At 44.3% G+C, this 21,112-nt stretch overlaps 1 long non-coding RNA gene, 5 other non-coding genes and 2 pseudogenes across 6 annotated transcripts; 1 reads left to right on the top strand and 7 right to left on the bottom strand.

Moving 5' to 3' along the window:
- Positions 1–425: 425 nt before the first annotated feature.
- Positions 426–2,821, top strand: LOC120973595 (uncharacterized). The gene is made up of 3 exons (XR_005768755.2): positions 426–596; positions 671–805; positions 1,788–2,821. It is a non-coding gene; the product is annotated as an uncharacterized lncRNA (long non-coding RNA).
- A 12,405-nt stretch (positions 2,822–15,226) lies between these two features.
- LOC120975171 (small nucleolar RNA U31b) lies at positions 15,227–15,308 on the bottom strand (annotated as a pseudogene).
- A 474-nt stretch (positions 15,309–15,782) lies between these two features.
- LOC120975170 (small nucleolar RNA U31b) lies at positions 15,783–15,869 on the bottom strand. The gene has a single exon (XR_005770997.1). It is a non-coding gene; the product is annotated as a small nucleolar RNA U31b (small nucleolar RNA).
- A 213-nt stretch (positions 15,870–16,082) lies between these two features.
- LOC120975106 (small nucleolar RNA snR60/Z15/Z230/Z193/J17) lies at positions 16,083–16,175 on the bottom strand. The gene has a single exon (XR_005770943.1). It is a non-coding gene; the product is annotated as a small nucleolar RNA snR60/Z15/Z230/Z193/J17 (small nucleolar RNA).
- A 164-nt stretch (positions 16,176–16,339) lies between these two features.
- LOC120975151 (small nucleolar RNA Z43) lies at positions 16,340–16,418 on the bottom strand (annotated as a pseudogene).
- Positions 16,419–16,612: 194 nt separating this feature from the next.
- LOC120975063 (small nucleolar RNA SNORD25) lies at positions 16,613–16,701 on the bottom strand. Its single transcript, XR_005770906.1, has one exon. It is a non-coding gene; the product is annotated as a small nucleolar RNA SNORD25 (small nucleolar RNA).
- Positions 16,702–16,827: 126 nt separating this feature from the next.
- On the bottom strand, positions 16,828–16,915 carry LOC120975057 (small nucleolar RNA SNORD25). Its single transcript, XR_005770901.1, has one exon. It is a non-coding gene; the product is annotated as a small nucleolar RNA SNORD25 (small nucleolar RNA).
- A 112-nt stretch (positions 16,916–17,027) lies between these two features.
- LOC120975058 (small nucleolar RNA SNORD25) lies at positions 17,028–17,115 on the bottom strand. Its single transcript, XR_005770902.1, has one exon. It is a non-coding gene; the product is annotated as a small nucleolar RNA SNORD25 (small nucleolar RNA).
- Between the last annotated feature and the right edge of the window lie 3,997 nt (positions 17,116–21,112).

Here is a 21,112-nt window from a genome sequence, read left to right as displayed (position 1 = left end):
TTTTAAAATTCGTGAAATTTTCTGAAATTAGTGAACTTTTCAAATTTCGTGAATTTCTTTTCAACTTTATGAACTTTTTACCCGAATTAGTGAACATTTTCCGTGAGCTTTTCTTAATACGCGAACCTTTTCTTTTTAAAACAAATTTGTGAACTTGCAAATTTTGGGACAGGGGGGCGACAATTTTCCTTAACTACTTCACAGTATTACGGATTACTAGTAGTGCGGGTTCGATTCCTGACCGCAACAAGTTTTCCAGGATTTTTTCGCTGCCGCTGCGTGTTCGTGGGCCGGCCCACCAGGGCGCTGCAATGAGCGCCAGTTTGGTTAGTCGGCGCGGAAAATCCTATTCGACGCATTTTGCGTCAAAGTGTCGAGGTGCCGCACACCCCCCGACTTAATTTGGGCCGGCCTGTTTTATTAGCTGTTCGCTGGTTTCCCTCCTCCCCCGTGCGAGTCATTCCTCTTCATCCGCTTCTCCTGCCGGATCCCCCTTCCTCGTTCTTCATCTGCTTCTCCTGCCGGATCCCCCTTCCTCGTTCTTCACCTGCTTCTTCCTCCGGGGATCCTACTCCGGCAATACACCGCCGCCCCTCGTGAGCAGTCGACGGTCCTCTCCCCACTGCCCCCGCTCCCGATTCGTCTGATCTGGCTAGATGTTTTTTTGCAGGTGGCTAGTGTCTCCGTCGGCTTCTAGGGTTCCTTCAAGGTCTGCGGCGTCAAGGCTCCCGTGAAGGTCTGCGTCTTCTAGGGTTTCATCAAGCTCGGCCTCGAATTGGGCTTTGTCAAGTTCGTCGTCTTGAAGGTAACGGCGCCAATTTCCCGCGATGTGTTCCTTCTCTCTGTGTGGTACCGCTAGATCGAGTGTATAGCTGTGTTAGTGTCTTCTCCAGTGTTTCTAGGGTTTGACAAACGTCGTCTTGTACAGGGGCAGTTTTGATTTGGTGAGTCTGAGTGTGGACTAGGGGCTTTGGTTTAGAGATTGGATTTTCGGGTTTGATGCAGCATGATGATGATTGGTTGTAGTGCTTTGCCTGGGGCTGTCTGTTGTTGATATGGCGTTTGTGTAGCATGTTCGGTTGACTTGTTAGGATGTATTCCTCTGCTCCACAAGTAGTATTTGCTCTGATTTGGTGTCGTCAGTGTAGCTTCTTCTGTTTTGCTGGTAATTAAGAAAAATAAAGTGGTTTGCTGGACTAGAAATTAGGGAACAGAAGATAGCAAATCAGCATCCACTTTGTGGAGTTGGCCTGTGAAGTTCACATGATTTTCTTGTCTGAGTTTAAGGTTTGAGGAAAAACCAAGCAAGTGGATGCACAAACAGTTTTGGTGATGCGAACTGTTTCTGTTTTGTTATCTGACAGTTGTGTGTGATGTCTACTAGTGGCAGTTTCTATTTTTGTTCATATGTTTTGTCGTGTTAGGATGCATCCATCAACATTCTGCAGTTACCTTGCATTTAAGTAATTTATAAGCGTATTTTGATATTTGCTTAGGCAAGCTTGATAAGTTGGTTGCATAAGTCACTAGAGCATATATCGTTTGTGCCTGGTGGTGTTTCCCCATGTTTCCATCTATGATTTTCCTGATTCCTGCTCTTTTGCTGTTGCCTCCTCCCTGTTGACCTGCCCGGCAAGACTTTGTTTTTTTCACTTCAAACATGTTGAATTCAGGTTCTAGATGTGGAGTGCTGTAAATATGGGATTGATTCTGTTTGCTTGACCTGATGAAATTTAAAACAATGTATAACGGTTGTGTTCCTCATCATGTTTCTGTCTTCGCTACAGGTACACAAGACCGGCTGCTTGAGAGCATATGACTCTAACCAGTTGAGCTAGTGACCTTTAATGATTACAGCACAACACAACACCTCAAGAAACTCAAACGCCGATCCGAATGCTTTCAATTCTAACACAATTTCTTTCGACAATAAAACGGGAACAATTTTCAAATTTGTTCAGCATTTTGAGAAAACTCAAACATATTTAAACATGCAAATGAATTTTGGAGAAGCGAACATTTTTTAAAAACAGAACATTTTTTAAACTAGTCAAAAAACTGAACAGGAACAATTCCTAAAAAACAGGAACATTTTTCAAATTCCAAAACAAAATTTGGAAACATGAACAACTTTTGCACGCGAACAAATTTGGAATTTCCCAAACATTTTTGAGAACATGTAGGTTTTGGAATTTGGGAACAATTTTCTAAACTATGAACGAATTTTGAATCTTGAGAACAAATTTTGAAGCACGAACATTTTTTGCATTTTAAGAACAAATTTTAAACTGAGAATAATTTTTTAAAAATCCTGAACAAATTTGGAAGCGTGAATTTTTTTGAGTACGTGAACAAAAAATAGAAATCCGGTACATTTTCTGAATTTCAAAAGTTTTGAACAATTTTGTGTAATGAGAACATTTTTTGAATTTTAAGAACATTTTTTCGAAAACTGAACATTTTTTGAAAACATGAACGTTTTGGAATTTGTGAACAATTTTTTAAAGCACAAACATTTTTTGAATCCTGAGAACAAATTTCAAAGCACGAACAAATTTTTAAAGCATGAATTGTTTTTGAATCTTGAGAACAATTTTTGAAACGGAGAACAATTTTGAAAAATCCCTAACAAATTTGGAAGCGGGAATTTTTTAGAATACATAAACAAAGAATTGAAATCCGGTACTTTTCTGAATTTCAAAAGTTTTGAACTTTTTTGTGTAATGAGAACAATTTTATAATTTTGAGAACATTTTTTTGAGAACTGAATTTTTCTTGGAAACATGAACAAAACTTGAATATTTTGAAAAATAAAATAAAATAAGAGTAGAAAATAAAAAGAAATAAAAAACCAAATAAAGAAAATTGTTGAAAAGAGAAATTAACTTGAAAAGGAAAACTGAAAGAAAACAAAAAAATAAGGAAAAGAAAAGGAAAAAAAACAGAAAAAGGAAGAAGAAAAAACAGAAAAGAGTAAAAAAAAAGGGAAAAAAAACGGTTCAGGAACTTTCTAGATGGTTCCCAAAACCAGTAAGAACCAGCTAGCAACGCTCTAGAAGGCGCCACGGTAGAACCAGATCAAAGAAACAGAAACATCCTCGACGAAACAGTAGAAACAAAGATCCGCGCGGGAAAGAAGGGTCGCGGCCCAGAAAGCCCGCGAACGAACTCCCCTGTGCGAACTCTCGTCTAGTTGACGCAGACTGCGGCGTATAGGAACTCCCAGTCGGCGCTACTAAATACGCGGAATAGAAGGTCCCAGTTTTAACCACATACCATCCATGCCTGCGGGTACCTGGCCCATTTGGCAGGGTTGGATACGTTCACTCGCAGTTGGTTGAACCAGACCAGGCCATCTGGGCCGTGCTACGCGGGCCGAGCCAAAAGAACGCATTGTTATACGTTGGTACTCTTTTATTTCTTTCTTATTTTTCTTCATTTTCTTTGGGTTTTTTGCTTACCTTTTTTTGTCGGTTTTTATTATTTTCTTCCTTTACACACACGTCTTCTTATTTCTCAGTCTATGTACATTTTTATCATCACTTCAGATATTTTTAAAATACATGATGTATATTTTTTAAAATACATGTTTTGAACACTTTTTTGAATTCATAATAACATTTTTCTATATACACGTTGTACATCTTTTAAATGGAACTAAACATATTTTAACCTACAGGGTCATTTTTATTACATTGTATAAACTTTTTTTCAAACGTGTTGACTTTTTATTTTTGAATCACCAGAATTTTTATTTAGGATTTCACGAAAAAAATTGAATTGCTGAAATTTTTCTTTAAAATGTGATGCACATTTTTTTAATGGTATGAAACATTTTTTTAAAGTATGCAAATATTTTTCAATTTTTTTAATAAAATATCAGAAAACATTTTGGAAACTCGTGAACATTTTATTTAAATGGTATGTGTATTTTTGGTATGTATGACTTTTTGTTTAATTACTCAGACATTATTTTACACTAGCAAAAAGGCCCGTGCGTTGCAATTGGAGAAAAAAATACCACACGCTTTTAATTAAAAAAATGGTCTATAATCTGATAATTTGTTGCTACGGCCCAAACAAAGATGGTATTAGCCTACAAAAACGCAGTTCAAGATTCCACAGCTATTCTATTTCGACACGACTTGCACATAGATTTAATCCGTACAAAGAAATGGGCAAGTGATCATGCATTTATTCATGTTATGTGTGAAATGGGGTATTGTTATGGGCCGGTAAAGGAAAACGACAAAAATAGACGATGACACATTAGCACACAACGGAGACGCGTGTATCAAGGGCGGTTTTCAGTTTAAGCATCACTAACTTAGGGTAACTCTTGAACACATTTTTTCACATGCATATTTCTTAAATACATGAAGAGTTGTTAAAAAGATATAGGATTTTTTAAGCATAAAGAGAGATTTTTTTTGTCTGGAAAAAAGCATTTTTGTATGGTCTCCTGTGGATGCAGGTACTTGCATCCATATTTCATCAGTATTTCTTGCCATACATGTCAAAGGTATTGGTCTCTGTTTCATCATTATTTATATCTTGTCAAACATGTCTTTTATTTTATTTTTTGTCATGCATGCCTCCTTTTTACTTTTTGCCATGCATGTCCTCTCTTTCTTCTTTCTATATATAGGAGAATAGCGCAACATCTCATCTTTATCGGATCTCCTCTGTATTTTCTTTTTTATTTCTTTTATAGCGGATATCCCATCTTTATTGGGTCCTTCTTTTATTTCTTGTCATGCGTGTCTTTATTTATTGGGTGTCTCTAGCAAATTTATCTTCAATTCCGTGTCCAATTCTGATTTTGCTGAGCTGTTCCTCCCCAATCCGAATCACTACCAGTATGAAATAAAGACAGATAATGCATTAATGATTAAGATTGCATCATAGATAGTATTTTTTTAAAATTGTTAACAGGTAAAATAATATCATATTCGTATTCTAGATATTTTTTTAATCAAAATTGATATATAACATGTTAAATTTGGAGTTACGGTTTAGAAGATATGAGTATTTTAAAAAACATTTGATATCTACGGCGGGTTTAATGTCAGAAAAATCAGGGGGTTTTTTATAAAATAGCATGACGGACTAAGAATAACTATATCTTTTATTAGTAGGTATAGATATAGATTGTATAAATATATTTTTAAATGGCATGTACTCCCTTCGTAAACTAATATAGAACGTTTAGATTACTACTTTAGTGATCGAAATGCTCTTATATTATTTTACATAGGGAGTACATGCTTTTAAACACGTGACATTTTTTTTATGCCACAAACATTTTTTGTACACATGGTTAACAATTTTCTATACATGTTTAATATTTTTCAAATGCATGATTAATATATTTAACTTTGTAAAGTGTTTTTCATAATATAAATATATTATAAATAGAAACAATAGAAACAACATCAAGCAAAAAACAAAAACAAAATGAGAAAAAAAAACAAAAAAACACGGGCGATGTTAGCACGCGGGATCATTGGGCCGACCCAGCAGTGCCTCCTGCAAGCGACCCTGTGATAGAAATCGCCGCGGGCTGCACATAGTCGCATCTGTGTTAGGCTCAAGCCACACCTTTTGTTGTGCCTAAGCTGCGATGTGAGGCCCGCGTGCTGTTGGAACACGCGGAACGCTACGCTAGCGTCAAATATTTTTTTTCCTATCGCACCCAAGAACATGATGTTGAAATAGATCACGAAATTGGGTTTATCACTAGATGCGCAGTCACCGCGGCGAAAGTAGAGTTGGTGATGCGTGTAGTCGATCAACCGAGTCGTCTCCTCCTCGTGTAGTCGATCTCCCGCTGTCACGCCCAATATGCGACCCTATCCGAGAGGAACTCGAAGGTCCCACCAAGGATAGACCCGCATATTGAAACGCTTTTGCAAGGTGGATATCATTACATCAACATTACATAATAGTTGGGGATACATACAAGAGGCATACAATGCCACAAGATTATATCAACATCATACAAGAGATCAACATCCGACTACGGATGGAACACAAACAGAAACTCAAACGACATCCACCCTGCTAGCCCAGGCTGCCGACCTGGAACCTATCCCCTGATCGAAGAAGAACTCCAAAACAAGTAACATCGCTCTCGCGTCATGATCGTCGCAAAACCTGTACCTGCAACTGTTGTTGTAGTAATCTGTGAGCCACGAGGACTCAGCAATCCCATTACCATGGGTATCAAGACTAGCAAAGCTTAAAGGGTAAGGAAGGGGTAAAGTGGTGAGATTGCAGCAGCGGCTAAGCAAAGTATGGTGGCTAACTTACGCAAATAAGAGCGAGAAGAGAAGCGACGGAACGGTCGTGAAGCTAGCAATGATCAAGAAGTGATCCTGAACTCCTACTTACGTCAAACATAACCCAAAAACCGTGTTCACTTCCCGGACTCCGCCGAAAAGAGACCATCACGGTTACACACGCGGTTGATGCGTTTTAATTAAGTCAAGTGTCAAGTTCTCTACAACCGGACATTAACAAATTCCCATCTGCCACATAACCGCGGGCACGGCTCTCGAAAGTTTATACCCTGCAGGGGTGTCCCAACTTAGCCCATTATAAGCTCTCACGGTCAACGAAGGATATTCCTTCTCCCGGGAAGACCCGATCAGTCTCGAAATCCCGGTTTACAAGACATTTCGACAATGGTAAAACAAGACCAGCAAAGCCGCCCGATGTGCCGACAATCCCGATAGGAGCTGCACATATCTCGTTCTCAGGGCAACACCGGATGAGACATCCTACGAGTAAAACCAGACCTCGAGTTTCCCTGAGGGGGCCCCGCAGTCTACTCTGTTCGGACCAACACTTAGAGAAGCACTGGCCCGGGGGGGTTAAAATAAATATGACCCTCGGGAGCGCGACTCCCAAGGGAAAAGAAATAGGTGATAGGCAAATGGTAAAACCAAGGTTGGGCCTTGCTGGAGGAGTTTTGTTCAAAGCGAACTGTCAAGGGGTTCCCATAACACCCAACCGCGTAAGGAACGCAAAATCAAGGAACATAACACCGGTATGACGGAAACTGGGGCGGCAAGAGTGGAACAAAACACCAGGCATAAGGCCGAGCCTTCCACCCTTTACCAAGTATATAGATGCATTAATTAAATAAGAGATATTGTGATATCCCAACATAAACATAATCCAACATGGAGCAATCTTCATCTTCACCTGCAACTAGCAGCGCTATAAGAGGGGCTGAGCAAAGCGGTAACATAGCCAAACAACGGTTTGCTAGGAAGGGTGAAAAGGTTAGAGGCTGACATGGCAATTTGGGAGGCTTGAAGAGCAAGTGTTAGGTAGCGCAGCATAGCGATAGAACGAAGCAACTAGCATAGCAATGATAGTAGTGAGATCCAAGGTGACGGTCATCTTGCCTGAAATCCCGCTAGGAAGAAGAACGAGTCCATGAAGAAGATGAAGCCACGTAGACGAACCAAGCATGGACGAACGAATCCTCACGATCGCAACGAAACGGGAACTATCGAGAAGAAGCACAACCAGAAAGAAGCAAACAACATGGTAAACACACAACACCTAACAAGGCATGATGCTCAACCAAGCATGATGCATGATAAAGGCTATATGATGCTACTCATGGCAAGAGATGATGCATACAAGAGCAACACATCAAAGCAAGTTTAAATGAGGCCGGTAACAACATATAACAATTCCGGTAGGTCCTCATATGCAAGTTTCGAAATTGGTCCAGATCTGAATAAGCCTTATGTTTAAGTTGTTAACCAGCAAGTTAAGATGCACAAAGATGATCTACACGAAATTCTAGTCAAGTTACATATAAAGTTCGTTTAGTTCGGGGCTACGGCCTAGAAGATATGAGCAAAACAAATTAAACATGGCATTGATGCAAAATGCATCCAAACATCAAGCGAACACCTCAAAACAAGGATGCAACATGATAATATGAAACTACATGCAATTCTAAGCAAGTTTCATATAGAGCATGCTCAACACGGAGCGACGGTGCAACACATACACTCCAAACAAGATATAACAATAATCTGTCCAAAACAGCAACTAGGCATCTTGCAAGCCTCATGAAAATATGCTACAGCACTCCAACATGATAACAAAAGGCATGGACATGATTACAAATGAAGCTTAACAAAACATGAACACTGAGCTATCTCCATAAACCACTAGAACATGCTCAAAAGGACATGGCAAGATTGCAAATAATAACAGTTCACAGACTTAGCAGAAATTCACTGGACATGACAGAAATAACACCAGGTTGTAATGTTTAGAGCTATCAAACAACACGTTACAGCAAGCTATCATGGCAAATTTAAGCATGGCATGCTATACTAAAAGCACTTAACAACACTTCCTTACTAAACTTATGCCAAAGATCAACAGAAAACATGGTAGCATCCATGCAAACATGGCAAGTGATATGACAGATTCAGACTTAGTGAAAATAACAGTACATGACAGAAACAACGATAAGTAGGTATGTTGGTGAGCTTGTACAACTCACCACAGAGCAATACATGGCATGACAAGGTGACAAACAGTAAGAAGACACATATATGGAGCTAAACATGGCAATATCATAGTCATAGGTTGCATGGATCACTAGCAAAACACATGGAAAAACTGAACTTCATGTTAACAGGCTGACAGCAACATTATTTAGCAAGTTTGGAGTAAGATTACAACAAATTACAGCAGGATATAAATGCAACCAAGGGCATTGATGGATATAGAATAACATTTAAAACAAAACATCCTTAGTGAACATATCCAGATTATGCATAGAACTCGTGGTAACAGAAGGTTTACATGGCATCATAATGTTACAGCTACAGACTTGGCAGAAATGACTCGGTCACAGAAATCAGCAACATCATGGAGGCTACTTTGCATGCTTGTGCTAGTCACCACATATATCACAAAACTACATGGCAAGCACCTGTGTAAAGATGGCATGACATAGTTCAAAACACATGTAGAGCTCATGCTCATAGGATGCACACACAAAATGCAATGAAAAAGACAAATCACCAAGTTCTGTTAACAGACAACAGTTAACATCATATAGCACTCTTGCAACGATGACTAAAGCATCAAGATGAACTCAAACAAGCATGGCACAATGGAACAAAATATAGAGCATCTCATGGTAAACATTTTGATATATTATATGCACAAATCGAAGTACCGAGCATGAAATTATGGCATGGCAAACGTGAGCACATGAGAAGATATTTCAGGGACTTGGCCAAATTCGAAAAAAAAAACAGAGGCAAACGGGCCGGATCTGGAGCTGCACTGCTGGGCCTTGGGGAGGCCGGCGGCCCACACACGGGTCAACGGCGAGGCGAACGGGAGGCCGGCTGGATCGGGGCACCTCCCGATCCGCTGCGCCGGCGAGCGGCGGAGATGGGGTCCGGCGGGGTGGAGCGCGGGTTGAGGTCGGGCTCGCCGGATCTGAGCGCGGAGGGGTCCGGCGGAGCTTGAGGGCGGCGAGGCGGCGCCGGTGCGGGGTCTGGCGGCGCGGAGGTCGCCGGCGGCAAGGTCGGGGCGGAGGCGCGCGGGCGACGGGAGGAGGCGGCACCGGCGGGGCGGCGGCAGAGGCGAACGCCGGCGAAGGGCGGCGGGGCTGTGCGCACGGTGCAGCGCCCACGGGTGGTGGCGGCGGCGGGATAGGCCCCGCGGGCCCGATCCGGGCCCCGCGGGCCTGGCGCGGTGCGGGGGAGGGGCGGGACAGGTGGCGGCTGCGGGTTGGAGGAGAGCGGCGGCGGCGGTGACGTGGCGGCACTGGATTGGCCGGAGTGAGGTGGCCGGCGGACATGTCCATCGTGTCCGGCGGCGCGGAGGAGCGGGACTAGGGTTAGGGTGGATTCATCCGTGATTTGGGGAGGGGAAGGCCTTTTATAGGTAGAGGGAGCTAGGAGGGACCAAATGGGGTGCGGTTTTCGCTCACACGATCGTGATCGAACGGCGGAGAGTATGGAGGGGGGTTAGATGGGCTAGGTGGGCTGTGTGAAGAGGTGTTGGGCTGCACAAAAGAGGGCTTTTACGGTTACCCGGTTAACCGTTGGGGCATCAAACGACCTCCAAATGAAACGAAATTTGACGGGCGGTCTACCGGTGATATACCAAGGCCACTCGGCAAATCTCGGCCCATTCCGAGAACATTTTTCTCCCGCTCACGAAACAAGGTCTGAGAGGTGCAACAGGTGCGTGCGAGTGTGTCTGTGCTCAGAACGGACAACGGAGAGAACCGGCGGAACCCGAACGGATGCAAGTTTTGAAAAACATGCAGACGAAATGCAGATGATGACATGGCAAAATGCAACACGCAAGCAAAAGACATGGCAACAGCGACGAATAACTGGAAGACACCTGGCGCATCGAATCCGGGCGTTACACCCGCGAACAACGATCTTCCGCAGACAGCTTCTTACAGATCCCTCGAACGGCTCCTTGTAGTTTCCTCGAACGGTCCGTCCAACCACCACAGATGTGATGCCTCCGAGGTATCCACACGTACGAGGAGCGGCGCTGTGCGGCAAACTACTAGGTCTGGTCGCACCGCATGAGGCGTGGGAAGTGGCGGCAGCCGTAGAGTCAGAAAAAGATCAACCCTAAGTGGTGCAACCACTCCCCTTTATATAGACCTCCGAGGTGGGTCAACACTTGAGGCTCACTAGGAGTCTACACCCAATTTTTACTCGGATCCAATCTGAATAGACTGTAGCCCCTTAAGTGTGCAATCCTATAGGCTCATGTACACATGGACACGACCGAGTCGATAGTTGGTAGCGGCTCCTAGCGAAACGTGCCAACTTCCATGTGTGCGTAAAGTCGTTAGACGACCTCGACAATGTGTCATATGAAACATTTTGCGAGTACTTGTCACTCTTGTGGTAGCTCGGCATCTCTTCTCGTTATCGTGATACAGATTCCCGAACCGGGTTAACACTTAACCGAAGTCGCATGGCCATGATTTTAGAATCTGATCATGAGAGGGTCCAGCGAATATCTCTCTGTATCGGAGGGGCAAATCACATCTTTGTCAATCATGTCTCGCGGCATGTCTCATGACTCACCCTGAACCTACCTTTATAACTACCCAGTTACGGTGTAGTGTTTGATAGACCCTAAGTGAGTTGATCCTCATTCCGAGAACATGCGAGGACTTTAGGTCTAGGACATGGCATATACATCGTACCTGAGACTAAGAGATGATAATATCAGGCTGCGTCTCAAAGTTGATCTGTCCGACTCAGTGATCTCCATCCCCGATCCATAATATCGGTTTAGCATCTCTATGCCCATGACTTGTGAAACATAGTCATCGACTGAATCATATATTAGTAGTCAAAGGGTATGTGTTAGGATAACCTTATCAACTAGGACCATTAGAACAATCATCATATAATATATAGTTCCACATACTTATTGATACATATCATTGATAGTGTTCAAGGACAATAACTATGATTCATGAATACATAGAAAAATAGCATCAACACATGATTGCTTCTAGGGCATATCTCCAACACGTGCCGACACAACATGGCTTTTTTAACAGCCCAAAATGCCAAAATTAGGTCTAAAATAGCCCAAAAGCTCTAATAGCATGCGGGGTCGCCCCGTTTAGCAATTGTGTCGTGTCTGGACCTGGAAGTGCGGCTCGCCACGGGCTGTGCCTTGCCAGGCACATTTACGGATGGGCATGAGCATAATTATGTATTCCTAGGTATACCTAAATCCAATCCAATAATCTGACTTTGGCACAATATTATGTGGCCTCTACCCCACCGCTCCATCTTTCCCTGTAATTTTTCTTTGTCTAGAAAATGCAGAATATATTGCCCAATCCCTACCGTAACTTAATCCATTTCCCCTTCTCATTCTTGTCTGTCCTCATTAGACCACTCCATTATGCATCACATTTGTCTCCTGACTTACTCCTCCTCCCACCCTAGATATAGCCGGCGTCTATCTGAGGAAGATAATGTTGGGCTTTGTAAAAAATATAGTGAGGAGGAAATCAAGAGCGTAATTGGTAGTATGAGAAAAAACAGATATGCGAGTAGGTGTAGATGAAAACATATTGAATTCTACCAAGCTTGTTGGCGTTTTCTTAAGGATGATTTGATGATTTATTCTTTTGAATTGCATGTTGGGAGATTGGACCTGGGTAGAATAACTTTGGAGTAATCACTCTTATACCAAAAGGGCTTGGTGCTACATAGTTCAGAAATACAAGCCTATCTGTTTGTTACATCTCCTCTTCATTTTGTTTTTGCTAAAGTTATGGATGAAAGAGTCAAGCCTTTTATGCATAAACTATTTTATGTTTTTCCGAATACATTTATCAAAGGAAGAAAAATTATAGATGGGGTCATGTCACTTCATGAGATCTTGCATGAATCTAAGAGGAAAAATCAACAAGGTGCGATACTAAAATTGGATTTTGAGAAGGCTTATGGCAAGGTTAACTGAGATTTCTTATTCTATAGCATGAGACAAAGAGGGTTTAATGATATGTGGATGGGGTGGTTTGGTAATGTGGTAAAACGTGGACACTCATTGTGAATATCGATGATTCAGTGGGATGAATTTTTTGTAGCTTTAGGAGTGACACAGTGAGATCCTCTCTCATATTTCCTTTTTAACATAGCTGCAAATTGCCCGCAAAGAATGATTCAATTGACTCAATCAGGGGAGGTTATTCAAAGAGAGGAAAGCAAGCCAAACCAAGAGAAGAAATGCCAACGAAAAAGATGAAGACGACATCTAAGGATGGCAGTTTTACCCATGGGCACGGGTACCCTTGGGTACCCGACCCGCTTAGGTCGGGTATGGGCACATTTTCGTGCAATGGATAGTGCCTGAACCCTACCCGACTAGTCGTGAATAAGGCATGTGTACGATTGTTTGCCCAAGGGTATGTCTAGACCCTACCCGATTATCTCACTGATGGGTCATATGTGTAATAAACCCTAAGTTACCGAGTCTTTATATACAAGCTTCATGTCAACTCTCATACATCCATTCCATTTTTGGTCTCTAGTGATAAAGTACCCCACTCCCATCCTCCTCCCAATAAGCGATTTCCCAATCATAGAAATCTCTCATTGGCTCGCATCTTCACCACATGTGGAACTAGCAATTAGGCTACCACCCTTCATATTTACTCAATGGTAGGGTACGAATAGGATTTTATGCCCATGAGAAACATGGGTATGGCTATGGTATTTGTGTACCCATACCATCCTTAAATGATAAAGTACCCCACAGAGGGAGTAGCAATTAGGCCACCACCCGTCATATTTACTCGATGGTAGGGTATGAGTAGGATTTTACCCCCATGAGAAACATGGGTATGGATATGGTATTCGTGTACCCATACGATCCTTAAATGTACCCATACCATCCTTAACGGCATCTCCAGGTTCAACACTGATTTAATATCGATGCCTCCAACCCAATGCGGAATCCTCAAAATTGTCATGAAGGACACAAGTACTAACTTTACTACTCCCTCCGTCCCATAATATAAAATATTTTTGCAAACTATCATCGCTCGCATAAATGTCTAACATTGTGTGATGAAGTAGTAACAAACAAGAGAACGAGAAAGGAGGGGCGGAGACCGGAGAGAATGGATTTGTGAAATCTCAAAGAAAGGCACTTGAGCCACCATTGTAGAGTTCGCAAAACCAGGTGAGGATTTCTTCGGAATCATTAGCAGTGCAGATTCGGGTTGCAAACAGCGACCTTCATAACTGTTGCGAACACCGCCAACAAAAGAAAAACCATAGTAGAATCCCACTTAAATGTATGGAATTTAGGTAATGAATTACTCCCTCCATTTCAAAATATAAGACCCTTCTTTTGTAGTGTCAAAAAACATCTTAAATTTTGATACAGATGGAGTAAAATATAGCTTCCGGTTGTTTGTACGCCAAACAAAAATGTCTAAGCTTCTACATTTAAACTGGTTGGATATCAACAGTGTCATTGTCATATAGATTTGGCAGCCAAGGACATAACAACAGACAGACCGCAAAAACTAGTCATAAAACAAAGCATATAATTTGTAGAACTGAGGCCCAGCCAAGGAAAATCCCTCTCTAGAATTTGCTCCAGCAGGCTACATAGTACTCCCTCTGTAAACTAATATAAGAGCGTTTAGATTACTAAAGTAGTGATCTAAACGCTCTTATATTAGTTTACGGAGGGAGTAATTTGTTCCAGCATAGAAATTTGTAGAACTGAGGCTCAGCCAAGGAGTAGAATAATGCTCTGCGTCTAGTTCTTTCTAAGAAAAACATTCTAAATAGAAAATAAGATCATTTGGATTCAGATTTTATACAATGGCCACTTGAGGATGGCATCCAAAACTACGATAAGAAAAGATGACCGGGAACGCTGATAGCAGGATTGTACAGCTAGCAACTTGATGCAGGCCTAGGAGTCAGAATCACTGCTTGAAGCCCTGCAAACAAAGATCTATTCAGTCACCTGTGGCATTTCAAACAACCACAACGGTGAACCACGTCAAGGTTTGGTTTAACTCACATTATCATGCCCACGAGGATCCCTAATTTGCTCTGACACCTCCTCCCTCACTTGTTTAACTGTCGAGTGAGAAGCAAAAATTACCAGATTAATGTTAGCATAAATAAGGCATTAAAATCGAACCCACATATTCAAATAATGTGGTGAACTGGTGATGCCACAACGATGAAAAATACTCCTATCACAAAGAAAATGACTATATACAAATTCACTATAGAAACCAGTGATGCGAATGTTCTGCCAACAAATTTTCAAACTGATATTCAGCCGAAATTGGGGAACCATTAAATGAGCAACATTACCTCCAGATGAGAGATTCTCGAAAGTCTTGCTAGTCCTCACAGCAAACCTCTGGAAGGCACGGCTGCACAATAAAAAAAAATCATCTTACTCAGAACAAACAGCAAGGCAAGTAAAATAAAACTAACGGATATCAAGGGAAATTAAGGTGGCTAAACAAAGCAATAGTAAGAGTGCTTCCTTGACATCAGAGTAAAATATAACAAGATGACACAAAAAAATCTCAACAAGCTCCTCATCCAAAGCACACGACACAAACACATACCAGCTTATGAGGACATAATGCAATCACAATTTTGAAGGAATATCAAAAATTTCATTTACAGAGTCAGATTCAAAAGTCAATCAGCACAGGTACACCAAAGCGGACCTAAGACTGGGGCAACAAATATGAAATCATCATCCTCTTGGATATTCAATGCTGACACTAAAGCATCTTTAGTACAATCATTAAAAGCAGCAGAAGTTTAAAGCAGTTCAGCCAAATAAATTATTGACAAAGTGCCACAGCTCGTCTTATTCCCACTCACTGCCAGATAGCAGGCGTGGATTTGTTCAAGAGAGGAGTGGTATGTAAATAAAAAAGATAAAAAAAACACCTTACTCAGAAACAACAGCACAACCAGGCAGTTAAAAAAATAAACAGAAATCAAGAACAAAGAAACTATGGTACCTAAACAAAGCAGATAAAAATACTTCATAAGGCACATGCAAGAGTTTGGTTCCTGAACATCAGAGTAAAATTTAATAAGATCACAAGAAAGAAAAACTCAAACAAGCTCCGCCTCATCCAAAGTACAGAACACAAACCCACACCAGTTAATGAGGAGCTAATAACGCAATCACAATTTTAAAAATAAATATCAAAATATTCATTTACAGAGTCAGATTCAGAAGTATGTCAATCAGCACAGATACACTGAAGCGGACCCTAAGACTGGGGCGACAAATATGAAATCATCATCCTCTTGAAAATTCATTGTTTACACCAACTCGTCTTTATATGCATCAGAAGTAGGAAGGCAACTCAGCCAAATGAAATCCTTGGCTATGTGGCACGGCTCGCATGGAATTGTTCACATAGCATGTCCTCTTCAGTATCCTTGATCGAGTTAAAATAATTTAACTTGCTAGGTTATGATTTCTCAAATGCAATTTCAATCAAAATTGAACAGGCAGACAAAGCTCATCAGCTAGGAGCGGAAGACTATTTTGTTCAAATAGTCACAGTTTGGCCATCTGAACTATGAACTTGTGATCATCACCCGAACTTGCAGACCGATAAAAGGAAGTACAAAGAAAAACAGAGTTTGACCTCATTGATAATTATGCTTTCCACATGAAGAGAGTTGAGACATATGCTTGTCTATTAGTTTAGTTTAATCATCGGCCCAACAAACAAACTAAAACAGCAAACCAATAAGATAATGTGATAGATGGACTCAAATTTGGGTAGTCGGCAAGCCAAACAAATGCCAGTTACGACGAACGATACCAAATATAAATCTTCACCGTCCACCGTAACAATTCAGACAGTTTCCTTCAACAATGGGGAACACAATAATGTGTTCGTTATCCAGATAAAGGGTGCGATCAAGGCTATCAGATGTGAGCGAAATACTGATTTTGTTGAAGGGGGCAACACAACCTTAAATATAGTCAGACAAAAAACAACACGTACTATACCAGAAAACTAGTGCAAATTCTCCATTATAACTCAATCCCTTGGATGTGATTTGAATCTTCCGATTATTCCCGCAAGAATAATTACAAGTCTGCTAAAACTCTCATTGAGTCATTGTTGCCATGAAAAATCAAACTGAACACCAACTCATAATGAAACAAGAGAAGACATAAACACATACAGTAACTGTTGGGCAAATAGGAAATGAAACACAGCACACAAATGCAATACAAATGTTGCATAACAACTCAGTCCCTTAGATGTTCTCTGAACTGTGCGATCATTTCCGCAAGAATCATTACAGGTCTGTAAGAACTCATCACTGTTGCCATGCCTACGTCAGTTTCAACGAGACAAATCAAACATAACTAGACTATCAAAGCCAATAACTCCGGAAACAGAATTCACATGACACCTCAACTCTGCCCCATTGGTTTAGTATAAGGACTCAGTCCCTTAGATGTTCTTTGAATCAAGCGATCATGCTCGCAAGAATCATTACAGGTCTGTAAAGGCTCATCACCGTCACGTACGTGCACAACCCTATAAATTTGTGGGATTTGGTCCAAAATAAAAAATTGACCTTGTTCCCACATGCTAGAACAAATCAGTAACAGCAGAAGTATGTAAGAGCTTGCTGCGCCCTGCGGCATAGGTAACGCTACGAAGAGCACATGAGAGGGCAAGCCCACGATACAACGAGACGATGTGGCTTCAAGGGAACGAGTCCGCTGGGAACCGACCGGAGAACCGATCCTCCCAAGGACCAGATGACGAAGCGGTAGATCTAATCTAAGTTCCAGGGAGAGGGATGGAGGGAAGGGGGAGTCGAGCATTACTTGTTGGCGAGGCCCTGGACGAGGAACTCGTTGACGACGTAGCCCAGCGCCCGGTTAAAAATGCCGCCGCCGCCGCCGCAGGCCATGGTGGACACCTCGCAAAGGTGGCGGAGGCAGGCGCCTGGTCAGTTGGAATGGCGATGCGGTGCGACATTCGGGTGGATCGGTACGATCATCTATATATACGCGGGCTGGGTGGGCCATTGCGGGCGGCGAACGAACCCTAGGAAGCGAGGGATCTGGTGGGCCGGGTAATATGTGGGCTAGGCCCAGTTGCCGGCAACGGTCCGCGTGGATTTGGGCCCAACTGGTCCGTAACGGACTTTTCTCCATAAACTCTGAGCCTGCCCATCGAGATCCGCTCCTGCCGGCAGTTGCTAACCGTCACACTGACCAGTAGAGCACTGGAGTGAGCGAGGGAGTGATCGGCGATCGCTGACCGAGCACAATGGCCGGCTGGAGGAAGGCGTGGCTGTCCGTGCTGGACCGGGGCGGCGGCGGCGGCGGCGGCGGGGGCAGCAGCGGCTCCCTCCAGGCGCACCTCAACGGCCTCCTCTCCCCGTCCTCCTCCTCCTCCTCCCTCGCCACCGCCCACAAGCGAGGCAGCTTCCCGGGCGGTAAGCACGGCGGCGGGACGTTCGTGAGCACCAAGGCCGCGCTGGCCTGCTTCTCCGTCGTCCTGGTGATCGCCTTCTTCTACGTCTCCATCACCGGTCGCCCCGCCGCCGAGGACTCCTTCCCCACCCCGACGGGCTCCTCGCCGGCGTCCGGCGCGCTGCTGTCGTCGAACTCGTCCACGCCGACGTCGCCGAGAAAGCCGCTTCCTCCCCGCCCTCCCGTTTCTCCTCATGTAAGTAGCACCGGCACGGCTCAGCGGAGCAGCGCGCGCAATGCCACGGTGGTGTCGCCGCGTCGAGTGCAGAGCAACAACTCGGATGATGACTGGGCGCCGACCGATGGCTCGGGACAGCCGGCATTGGTGCCGGAGGATATTGGAAAAGCGCAGGATCCCCTCTATAACGCCGGAAACGCCACGATCAGCGAATCGGACGGGGAGCCCGTCGTCGGCAACGGCACTAAAGCGCAAGATGTAACCGCAATGCCGACGCCGCCGTGGCGGAGAGCGGACGCAGCGAATTCCACCGGGAAACCCATTATCAGCGCTCCGGACGAGCCTTCAGACTCCGAAGGCGCCACCGGAAACTCTACCGACACGGTTGTGCGTTCGAGTAAGGAAGATCGAAACGCGAACGCCAGCGTCGACAATGTACTGCCGACCTCGACGCGGCGAGCAGCGCTTCCATCTACACCGCCGGGCCAGCGAAAGGAGGACAGACGCAGGCGCAAGAGAGCTTCCATGTCGAGGCACAAGCAGCGCTCGATCAGGCGACGGAAGGAGTTCGTCCACCCGGTGCAGGAAGGAGCTGCCGCCGACCACAGCGATGGCGCCGGCATCGGCACGGCAGGCGCCAACACCAGCTCCGGTAACCACAGCGACGTCATCGGCATCGTCGGGGCCGGCAACCACCAGGTGGTGTGGACGTCCTCCGCCGACCACAGCGACGGCGCCGGCACTGGCACCGTCACGGCAGGCGCGAACACCAGCGTTGCCGTCGGCCCAGTCAACCACCGGGTGGAGTGGACGCCTTCCGCCGAACACAGCGACGCCGCCGGCACTGGCACCGTCACGGCAGCCGCGAACACCAGCTTGGCCGTCGGGCCCGGCAACCACCGGGTGGTGTGGACGTCGGGCGTGCAGGACCTGGTGACCTTCGCCAAGTGCGATCTGTTCAGCGGGAGGTGGGTGAGGGAGGAGAACCACGCGTTCTACCCGCCGCGGTCGTGCCCCCACATCGACGGCGACTTCAACTGCCACAAGAACGGCCGGCAGGACACCGGCTTCCTCAACTGGAGGTGGCAGCCCAGCGGCTGCAACATTCCCAGGTGCATGCATCCTCTGACTAGATTCTGATCATATCAATTGTTCCGACCAATTTCATTATAGCACACTCGGTGATCGAAACTTGAGTTATCCTCTCTTGTTTGCGTCGGCCAGGATGAACGTGACTGATTTCCTGGAGAGGCTGCGGGGCCAGAGGATCATATTCGTCGGCGACTCGCTGAACCGCAACATGTGGGAGTCTCTGGTCTGCATTCTCCGCCATGGTGTCAGGAATAAGAAGAACGTGTACGAGAAGTCCGGGAAGAACCAGTTCAAAACCAGAGGATTCTATTCCTTCAAGTTCAGAGTACGTACTGGCTGCCTCACTGAATACTGCCATTTTTTTGTTCTCATCTCACATTCAAAAGGAGAGAAAGAGAAACTTGGTAGAATCTTGTCTATCCAACTCACTGGCACTTGATTGCAGGACTACAATTGCTCTGTGGATTTCATAAGATCGACATTTCTGGTCAAAGAGACGGTCCGCGAGAGCCCAAACGGCACCGTACTCGACGAGAAGCTGAGGTTGGATGAGCTAGACGCAACGACTCCGGCGTACCAGACCGCCGACATCGTCGTCGTCAACACCGGGCACTGGTGGACTCACCCAAAGACGTCAAAAGGGTCTGTGTATAGTGCAACACTTCCCCCAGAACTCCTCAGGTTATTAAGCTGATCTGCTAGCCAATCTGTTTACATCCTGATTGGTGAAATGTTTGTGACAGGCTGAACTATTACCAAGAAGGCTACCGCGTGCACCATAGCCTTGAGGTGATGGAGGCATACAGGAAAGCACTGACCACATGGGCTAAATGGGTCGACAAGAACATAGACCCAACAAGAACTCAGATCGTGTTCAGAGGACTCTCCCTAACACACTTCAAGTAATTGTTATTAAGAGACCGCCACCACAACCATTATGTCATCGGTACGACTAATCTTACTCTCATGATCGATCCGTTTCACTGCAGGGGAGGGCAGTGGAACTCAGGAGGGCGATGCCACAGGGAGACCGAGCCGATATTCAGCCAGACGTACCTCACCGAGTATCCTGAGAGGATGAGGATACTGGAGAAGGTCATGAGCAGGATGAAGACCCCTGTGATATACCTCAACATCAGCAGGCTCACCGACTACCGGAAGGACGGCCACCCGTCGGTGTACCGGGTGCGCTACGACACGGAGGAGGAGCGGATGGCGGCGGTGGCGACCAAGCAGGACTGCAGCCACTGGTGCCTGCCGGGCGTGCCGGACACTTGGAATGAGCTGCTCTATGCCTCGCTGCTCCAGGCAGGCAAAGGTCCCTGGAGACTATGATAGGATGGTTACATGAATTTTGTTTGTCCTCTTTAGCTTGCTATAAGGGGTAGATAGGATTTACGGTTAGTCCACGAAGTTCGGTTCTATGATTAGAGGTGGATAAACTTCCAGGAAAGCATGCATTCAGTTAGTTAGACCCGGTTAGCAGCTAATAATCATTACAAGGCGGCGGCATTTTAGATACTACTCCCTCTGTAAACTAATATAAAACTTTAGATCACTTTTAGATCACTACTTCAGTGATCTATAAAAGGTTTCATATTAGTTTACAGAGATAGTACTTCACATATAGCATAATAAGTTATAGTAGACACAAATAGTCGGATAACATTAATCGATTCGCAAATAGTTGGACAGATTAACTAATCAAAGAGAAATAATTCTGCAGTTTTGCAAACCACATGCAAGACAGAAACAGATAAAATT

This window comes from Aegilops tauschii, chromosome 2 (assembly GCF_002575655.3).
Source record: "Aegilops tauschii subsp. strangulata cultivar AL8/78 chromosome 2, Aet v6.0, whole genome shotgun sequence".
In the NCBI taxonomy this organism is placed as follows: Eukaryota; Viridiplantae; Streptophyta; class Magnoliopsida; order Poales; family Poaceae; genus Aegilops; species Aegilops tauschii.
This window is presented reverse-complemented; position numbering and strand designations above follow the sequence as displayed.